Source organism: Gekko japonicus, unplaced genomic scaffold (assembly GCF_001447785.1).
Source record: "Gekko japonicus isolate JY-2015 unplaced genomic scaffold, Gekko_japonicus_V1.1 scaffold2237, whole genome shotgun sequence".
NCBI lineage: Eukaryota > Metazoa > Chordata > Lepidosauria > Squamata > Gekkonidae > Gekko > Gekko japonicus.
Genome location: NW_015174906.1, coordinates 117,204 through 125,353, shown reverse-complemented (window position 1 = coordinate 125,353; position 8,150 = coordinate 117,204).

Sequence of the window (8,150 nt, the reverse complement as noted above, 5' to 3'; positions counted from 1 at the left end):
AGCCGCTGGCATTAGAGTTGTGAGCGAGCGATTTGGCTGCTGCATAAATTAGTCTGCTCTGGAGCCCCATCCTTCCTGAGCCAGGACAAAAATCTGTGAGCCGGAGGCTAAAGAACTGTGTGCTAGCTCACACTCACCCAGCTTAGAGGGAACACCCGGACGGGCGCCTCTCCGGGTTCGCGGTCGGGGGGGGGGGGTGGGGTATAAATGGAGGGAAATAAAATCCCCCCTTCCCTGAAGAGGAGCTGAAGTGAGCCCACCAGCTGAGGTGCCCCCAGCACGGATTTTGCTGTGTTGTGTGTCCTCTTCACGTACAGCCCGCCTTTCTCACGGAGTCTCAAGGTGGGCGACAGACGGCAACAAGCAATGGGGTCAGGCTGGGGAGTGCAGGAGGCAGGGCGGGGGGGGGGCGGTCTGGCTTTCTCGTACTCTTTCCTGCCCTGGGCCTCCTTTCAGCAGGGGAGAACACCTGAAGCAGCACCCAGGTGAATGATTCTGACCTCAGGCGCCTCCCCGGTGGAATGCCAGGGCCTAGGACACAGCCAGCCAGCGTGGGGCCAGGGGCACTCGGGAAGTGAGGCCCCGCGTCCTGAGAAGGAAGGGGCTCTGCCAGGGGTGTGGGCTGATGGGGTGGGGGGGCATTCGGACCCCCCCCAGCCTCGGGCAAGAGCTGCGGGCCTCCCCTCGCCCCCGCCTGGCCTCTCCTCCCCTGCCGTGGCAGCCCCAAGGGCAAAGCACTGCCTGGCTTTGGCACCGCCTTTCAGGGCCAGGAGGGGGGGGCAAGCCAGCGGGGAAGCTTTCCCAGCCAGTCCGGAAGGTGACTCTTTTCTTCAAGGGCACTGCACCTGGCGTGGAACAGCAGGGAGCAGGGGCGAGTGCCAGGCGTGGGAATGGACAGACAGCTGCCCTGGCCCGTGGCGACCCAGAGCGAGGCTCCCTCCGAGCTGCGGAGTCCTGTGAGCAGAGATCCTCCCTTGTGCGATTTGGCTCCTGCATCAATGAGTTTGCTCTGGAGCCCCATCCCTTCCTGAGCGAGGGCAAAAAACTGTGTGCGCCAGAGGTTAAAAAACGGTGAGCTAGCTCACACCGACTCAGCTTAGAGGGAACACTGCTCCCTCTGAGCTGCGGAGTCCTGGGAGCAGAAATCCTCCTTTGTGAGCTCCCGGCATCAAAGTTGTGAGCGATTGGGCTGCCGCGTAAATTAGTCTGCTCTGGAGCCCCCTCCTTCCTGGGCTAAGACACAGATGTGTGAGCCGGTGGGGAAAAAACTGTGACTCTAGCTCACACTGTAACTCAGCTTAGAGGGAACCCAGATCCGGAGGAGCCCCTTGCTGCGTGGGTCCGTGGCTGGTGGGGAGATAGGGCACCTGTGGGGAAGGGGGTCCACGCCCCAACTCGATCACACCAGCAGCCGGAGTGACCTTCCTGTGGTAGCACGGGGGGCGGCCCCGTGGCCCAAGAGCCTGTCTCCACTCCACCTCTCCGCCCCGGCCTGCGAGGCGGCTGCCCCGAGAATGCAAGAGACACCTCAACACAGAAGCTGGACCCCAAAGGCCGGTGGGCCCTCGTTGCTTGGGGGAGAGCCCCCCCTCTCGGGGAGCGAGGCGAGGCCTGACCAGACCCTGATGCCATATGAGGGAGGGGGCCTCGGAGGGAGGGGCATTTGGCAAAGAGAGCTCCCCCTACCCGACATCAAGAGGGGGCACCCGAAACAAGGCCTTCCGGGTGCCCCTGCTGACGGGGAAGGCTAGCTGGCGAAGAGTGCCCTGGATGCCAAAGCGCCACCCTCCAGGAGGAAGGTCTGCTTCGGGGGGGGGGCACTTTCTCTCCTCCCCTCCCCGTGACACGGAGAACAGAGCTGGGTCCCCCTGTGCCCCCCTCCCCAGGACAGATCTGAAGCCTCTTGAGCGTTGCCCCCACCCCATCCCAGGCTCTCCCCAGCCCCTGCAAGCCAGCGTGGGGGGGGGGACTCACCTTCGCAGTCCTGCCCACGGGCTCCGGGTGAGAGTTCTGGGGGGGGGGCTTCTAGAGCAGGCGAAGAGCAGCAGCAGCAGCGCCTGGCCTCCAGCCGTCCGGAGGTGCCTGCCTGGTGTTGCCGCCTTCCCCCACTGATATGCCCGCCTTTATCTCTGCCCCGCCCGGGGCACCTTGACGGGGTACGCGTGCCCGCCCAGGGAAACGCCCCGGCCCTCGCAGGAAGGGAGTCCAGCCAGGGAGGGTGTCCTTGGTTCCAAGGGCTCAAGGTCCCTGCTGGAGAAGTTGGCCAGGGCCTCAGCCCCCTTGTGGCGGGGCCACCGCCCAGCCAGATCTCGTGTGTGTTTGTGTGTGTGTGGGGGGGGTAGGTGGGCCTGCCAGCTCTGGGCCTGGAAATTCCTGGGGATTTAGGGGGGGTCGGTCCCGGGGAGGGCGGGGTTTGGCCTGGGGAGAGATCTCAGCAGGGCAGGACACCGCAGGATCCTCCTTCCGGAAGAGCCATTTTGCTCTGGACACCTGGCCTCTGGCATTCTGGAGAATCACCTGTGAGTCCAGGTGGTCTCCAGGCCCCGCCTGGAGACTGGCCACCCTGGGCCCAGCCCCCCCCCAGCCCCTTACCCTGAGCGGGCCCTCCACCCTGAGCCTTTAGCTCCGCACATGTGTGCAGGAGGTGCACCAGTGCCCCGCTGTGAAACCCTTTCCTCCCTGAACCCCCTCCGGAGGTTTTGGGGCCTACCACTCACCCCTGGCCTCATAGCAGTTTGAATCACCAGGAGAGGTGGAACGTGCGTGTGTGTCTGTGTGTGCGTGCAAATGGCCTGGTGCATGGAGAAGAGTTTCCGTGCCGTCTCGGAATGGTTTACAAGAGAAGGGTTTCATTAACTCCTGTAAATCCCAGGTGAAACTTTTTGGCCACTGTGTGACCCAGAAGTGTTGGACTGGATGGGCCATTGGCCTGATCCAACATGGCCTCTCTTATGTTCTTATGTCTGGAGCAAGGGATGCTCTGTCTTCTTGGTGCTTGTGGTGGTGGTGGGGGCAACAGTGGGAGGGCTCCTGGTGTCCCGGCCCCACTGCTGGACCTCCTGAGGGCACCTGGTCTTTTTGGCCACTGTGTGACCCAGAAGTGTTGGACTGGATGGGCCATTGGCCTGATCCAACATGGCTTCTCTTATGTTCTTATGTCTGGGGGGCAAGGGATGCTCTGTGTTCTTGGTGCTTGGGGTGGGGAACAGTGGCAGGGCTTCTAATGTCCTGGCCCCACTGCTGGACCTCCTGAGGGCACCTGGTGTTTCTGGCCACCATGTGACACAAGAGTGGTGGACTGGATGGGCCATTGGCCTGATCCAACATGGCTTCTCTCTTATGTTCTCTGTATTCTTGGTGCCGGGGGGGGGGGGCTCAAAGGCAGCAGGAAGGGAGCACAGACCGGGCTCAGCTTTGTGTCCCCCCCCCTGCAGCCTTTCCCTGGCCTTTGGCTGCCTGTCCAAAGCTCCCTCTAAGCTGTGGAGTCTTGTGAGCAAAAATTCTACTCTGTGAGCTACTGGCACTAAAGTTGTGAGCGAGCGATTGGGCTGCTGCATAATTTCATTTGCTCTGGAGCCGTCCTTCCTGAGTGAAGACAAAAAGGTGTGAGCTGGGGGCTAGAAAACTCTGAGCCAGCTCACACTCACTCAGCTTAGAGGGAACACTGTGCCTGTCCCTGAACGAGGTGTTTGAATCCGAGGTGGAACAGACTCTTTGGAGCCAATCCTCTGGGTGCGGGGTGGGTGGGGCGGCGGCGCTGGTTCCCCACTTCCCACCAACCCTGTGTTATCCAATCCACCCCCCCCCCCCAGTCCTACACTACTGCTTTTTAGAGCCCCGGGAGGGATTATTTAAAACCTGTCCGCTCTGTCCCAGCTCAGCCAAATGGCGAGAGTTCCCTGCAGACAAAATGCAAATCGCAAAACAGGGCAGGTGAAAAGTGCTGGGTTCGCCGCATGGAGGACTCGGACGACGACATACAGCGAGGAGGCTCTTTGCGAGGCGGATGGTATTCACCCCACATGTGCTTAGGAGGAGGTTCCGTCTCTTGCCCGGATCGGATACATCATTGTAGGCTAAATGGCACGTCAATTGGTCGCTCCACGAGTCCCAGAGCTCGGCGCTGGACTGGGATGCGAGCCAGGCCTGGCTCAGCGGGATCCCATCCTGGTTGCCACTGAAAAGTCCTGGGTTCGCCGCAAGGAGGACTCGGACAACGACATGCTGTAGCACATGTTTATTTTACTTAACACATACAGAGTCTAACGGCCAACAGGGCCAACTATATACATATCCACCAGCCACACCTCCCCACACTCCCATTGGAGGGTTTAAATGTCCCGCCAAGGTGGCTATTGGTTGGGGCTGGGGGATCCAGGATCCGAAGTTTCCTTTGTTTTCGGATCCAAGCTCTGGCCTGTCCGCGGACCCCTGGAGGCGGTCCACATACATAACACCAGGGAAATGGGGTGGTCCTGGAATGCCCCCCTCCCATTGGAACACGTCCTTGATACACGTGGCTTTTCATCACGTTCACAGATTCCGGGGACAATCGCTGGCCTTGTTATGCGAGGCCTTTCCCGGCTGGTTCCCTTGGGGCGGAGGAAGCCTGGTAAACAACCAGGAGACTTTCAGAAGGAAAATGACTTCCCCAGAACACCCCCTGGGGCAGGAGGTTCTAAACTGATGTGGCCGGATTCATAAGCATGCCGGCCGGCCGGGTGAAGGGCCAGAGGCTTTGGCTCAGCGGAGGAGCACCTGATTTTCATGCAGGACGCCCTGGCTTCAAAGGCCTCCCTCCCCCTGAGACCCAGGAGAGTCCCTGCCCCTCAGAGGGGACAAGACTCACGGGGGGGGGGGCTTCAGTGGTAGAGCATTTCATAGAACCATAGAGTGGGAAGGGGCCTCCAGGGTCATCTAGTCCAACCCCCTGCACAGTGCGGGAAATTCACAAACACCTCCCCCCCACACCCCCAGTGGCCCCAGTTCCATGCCCAGAAGACAAAAAAAAACCCTCCAGGATCCTTGGGGCCAAACTGGCCCGGAGAACAATGGCTTCCTGACCCCAAAGTGTCCATCAGCGTTTCCCTGGGCATGTAAGAAATGCTGCATTGGAAGGGGGCTGGACTAGATGACCCTGGTGGTCCCTCCCAACTCTGAGATTCGGTGAATAAATAAACTGGAGAAGAAGGGAAAACCAGTCTCATCTTCTTCGGCCAGAAGGAGCTGCCTGTGACGGCTGAAAAGCTAGACTGGAACACGGCGCTCTAACAGCTCACTCTAACCCAAACCAAATTCTACTCCCCCCTCCAGGGACGACCCCAGCTTATTTTGCACCCTAGGCGAGGATCCCTCCTGGTGCCCCACCCGTGTGCCGCCCCCCTGTGCACCACCACCCCCAGATTTGGGGCAGGAAAGGGCGGGTGGGGGGAGAGAACAACTCGGCGCTTGTAGCTGAGAGCTGGACACACACCCACCGCTGCACCTGACTGAGCAGCGCCAAAACGGGCGTGCGTCGAAGAGCATGGTGTTCAACGCTGCAATGAACTAAACGGAGGGGGGCAGAGAAGTATTGGCGAGCTTGCAGAAGTTTGTCAGCCCGCCGCCTTGGAATCACGTCCCTCTCCCCCCTCTGCCGAACGCAATGCTCCTGGGCGTGGGCAAGGGGCTCCGGGCCTCGTCTTGCACCCCAGTCGGTCCTGCAGAACTCCGGTCCCAGGTCCCTCCTCCCATCCCCTGATTGGTATCAACCCATCCCCCTCCCCGGTTGTCCTGGGCTCGCTAGAGGCAATGCACAAACGACAGCCAGGAAGCGGTCCGAAAGGACCCCCACCTTCTCGAAAGCCTTCTGCAGCCATTTCCAGGGCCCACAGGGGGAAAAGAACCACAAGGTGAGGAGGGCAATTCCCGGACCGCGGCAGGATCCGCGGGGAAGGAGGTGGCGCCTTCGGGAAGCAAAACAAGCAGTTTGGCGCCCCTAAGGGCTGGTGCACTCTAGGTGAACGCCTAGTTTGCCTAGTGAGCTAGCCGGCCCTGCCCCCCCCTTGCTTGTCAGGCCTGCAGGGAGGAACGCCACACAGCCCGACTGTTGCGGGAGCTGGACACAGAGGCTGCCCGTCACTCCCAGGCTGCAGGCCCTCCGCCAGCAGCCTGCGCTGCGTTCCAGGTACCCTGGCCTCCCACACGCAAAGCCCTTCGCGGCCTCGGCCCCCCTCTGAGTCGTGGGACCACCTCTCCCCCTGTGCCCCACCCATGCCAGCAGGGCCTTCCAGGCGTGCCAGCCGGCAAAGGGGGAGAGTCAAATCCTGCCTTCTCCACAGTGGGCCCCCCCCCCGCCTTGTGGAACGGCCGGCCGGAGGAGGTCAGGGAAGCTCTCCCTCGTCCGGCTTTCTCCCAGCTCTGCAAAACTGAACTCTTCCAGAATGGTGGTTCAAGAGAACTATGCTTTTCTGAGCCATTAACAGGGCTGGACGGCACAAAACGGCTTCACAAACTTGCTTGGATTAATGACTGGGGAGTGGTGGTCTCTACTGCAGCGCAGAGCTTATTGTGACCGGCAGGGGTCATTTCCTAGAAAAAGAGGTGCAGGAGCTCATTAGCATGACTCATTAGCATAACTTATTTGCATATACCACGCCCCCTGACATCGCAGGAACTGTGTCAGAAGGCAACACCCTCCGCTCAGGCTCCACTGGACTGTTTTGGATTGCTAGCTATGGGGGGGGGGGATGTGCAGATCTGTCCTCACAGAGGAGGGAGAGCTTGTACCTGAATAAAACTTGGTCTTAAAGGTGCCACTGGACTGCTTTGGACGTGTGGCCGGTTGTGGCGGGGGGGGGGGGGCTCTGCAACTTACCTGGCTGCTTCTTGCTCTGACTGAGGGCTGCTGGGAGCAAGGGGGTGGGGCTTGTTGCATGTGCCCGCCCCCTGGGCTCTTTACTGCCGGAGCTCTGCTCCTGTGCACTCCTGCAGGAAATGACCCCTGGACTGGGACCCTGTTTTTATGTAGTGTCTGTAGCGCTCAATGGGACATGTGAAGAACGGACACTGTGCTTCTGTTTCTTTCTGGTGGTTCCAGACTCCTACAATCCCCGGGTGCTGGTTACGGAACGTCCCACTTTTGGGGGCTGTCTGGGCTCACTCTGTGTCATCCGCCTTGAGCCCCTGGGAAGGACACCCCGGGTCCTTCAGGAACGTCAATGAATGATACGTCAGATGAGCCCTGCTGGATCAGACCCATCCAGGCCCACCAAGTCCCGGACTCTGTTCATTCGGGGGCCGACCAGCTGCTTCTAGGAGGCCCACAAGCCAGGGGCCTGCAACAGCACCCCCCCTCCCCACACTAGAGGATGACTTTGTCCAACCCCCCTTTTAAGGCCTTCCAAGGGGAGGGCCCCCACCACATCCTGTGGCAGACGGTCCCACCATTCGCTGTGCGAAGAAGTGCTTGCTTGTGTCTGCCCTGGATCTTCCACTCTTCAGCTTCAGTTGATGAGAGAGGGAGAAAACGCCCCCCCCCCTCCCACTAAACCCCTCCCCACGCATAATTCCCTGGAGCCTCTGGAGAGGCGCGTCCATGGCTTTCCCTCTTGTCGAAGCAGTGCTCGAAGCAGCTTGCCAGAAATCACTTGGAGGGCCTTCTCCATCTTTAGGAAGGCAGGTGAATCTTCCTCGTTTCAATAGGTGATTAACTGAAGGTTAAGAACATAAGAGAATATGAGAGACGCCAATGTTGGATCAGGCCAGTGGCCCATCCAGTCCGACACTCTGCGTCACACAGTGGCCAGAAATACCAGGGGCCCTCAGGAGGTCCAGCAGTGGGGCCAGGAGGACACTAGAAGCCCCTCCCACTGTTGCCTCCCCCCCCAAGCACCAAGAATGCAGAGCATCCCTTGCCCCAGACATAAGAGAACATAAGAGAAGCCCCTGTTGGATCAGCCCAATGACCCATCCAGTCCAACACTCTGTGTCAGGCAGTGGCCAGAAATACCAGGTGCCATCAGGAGGTCCAGCAGTGGGGCCAGGACACCAGAAGCCCTCCCACTGTGGCCCCCCCAAGCACCAAGAATACAGAGCATCCCTTGCCCCAGACATAAGAACATAAGAGAGAAGCCAATGTCGGATCAGGCCAATGGCCCATCCAGTCCAAC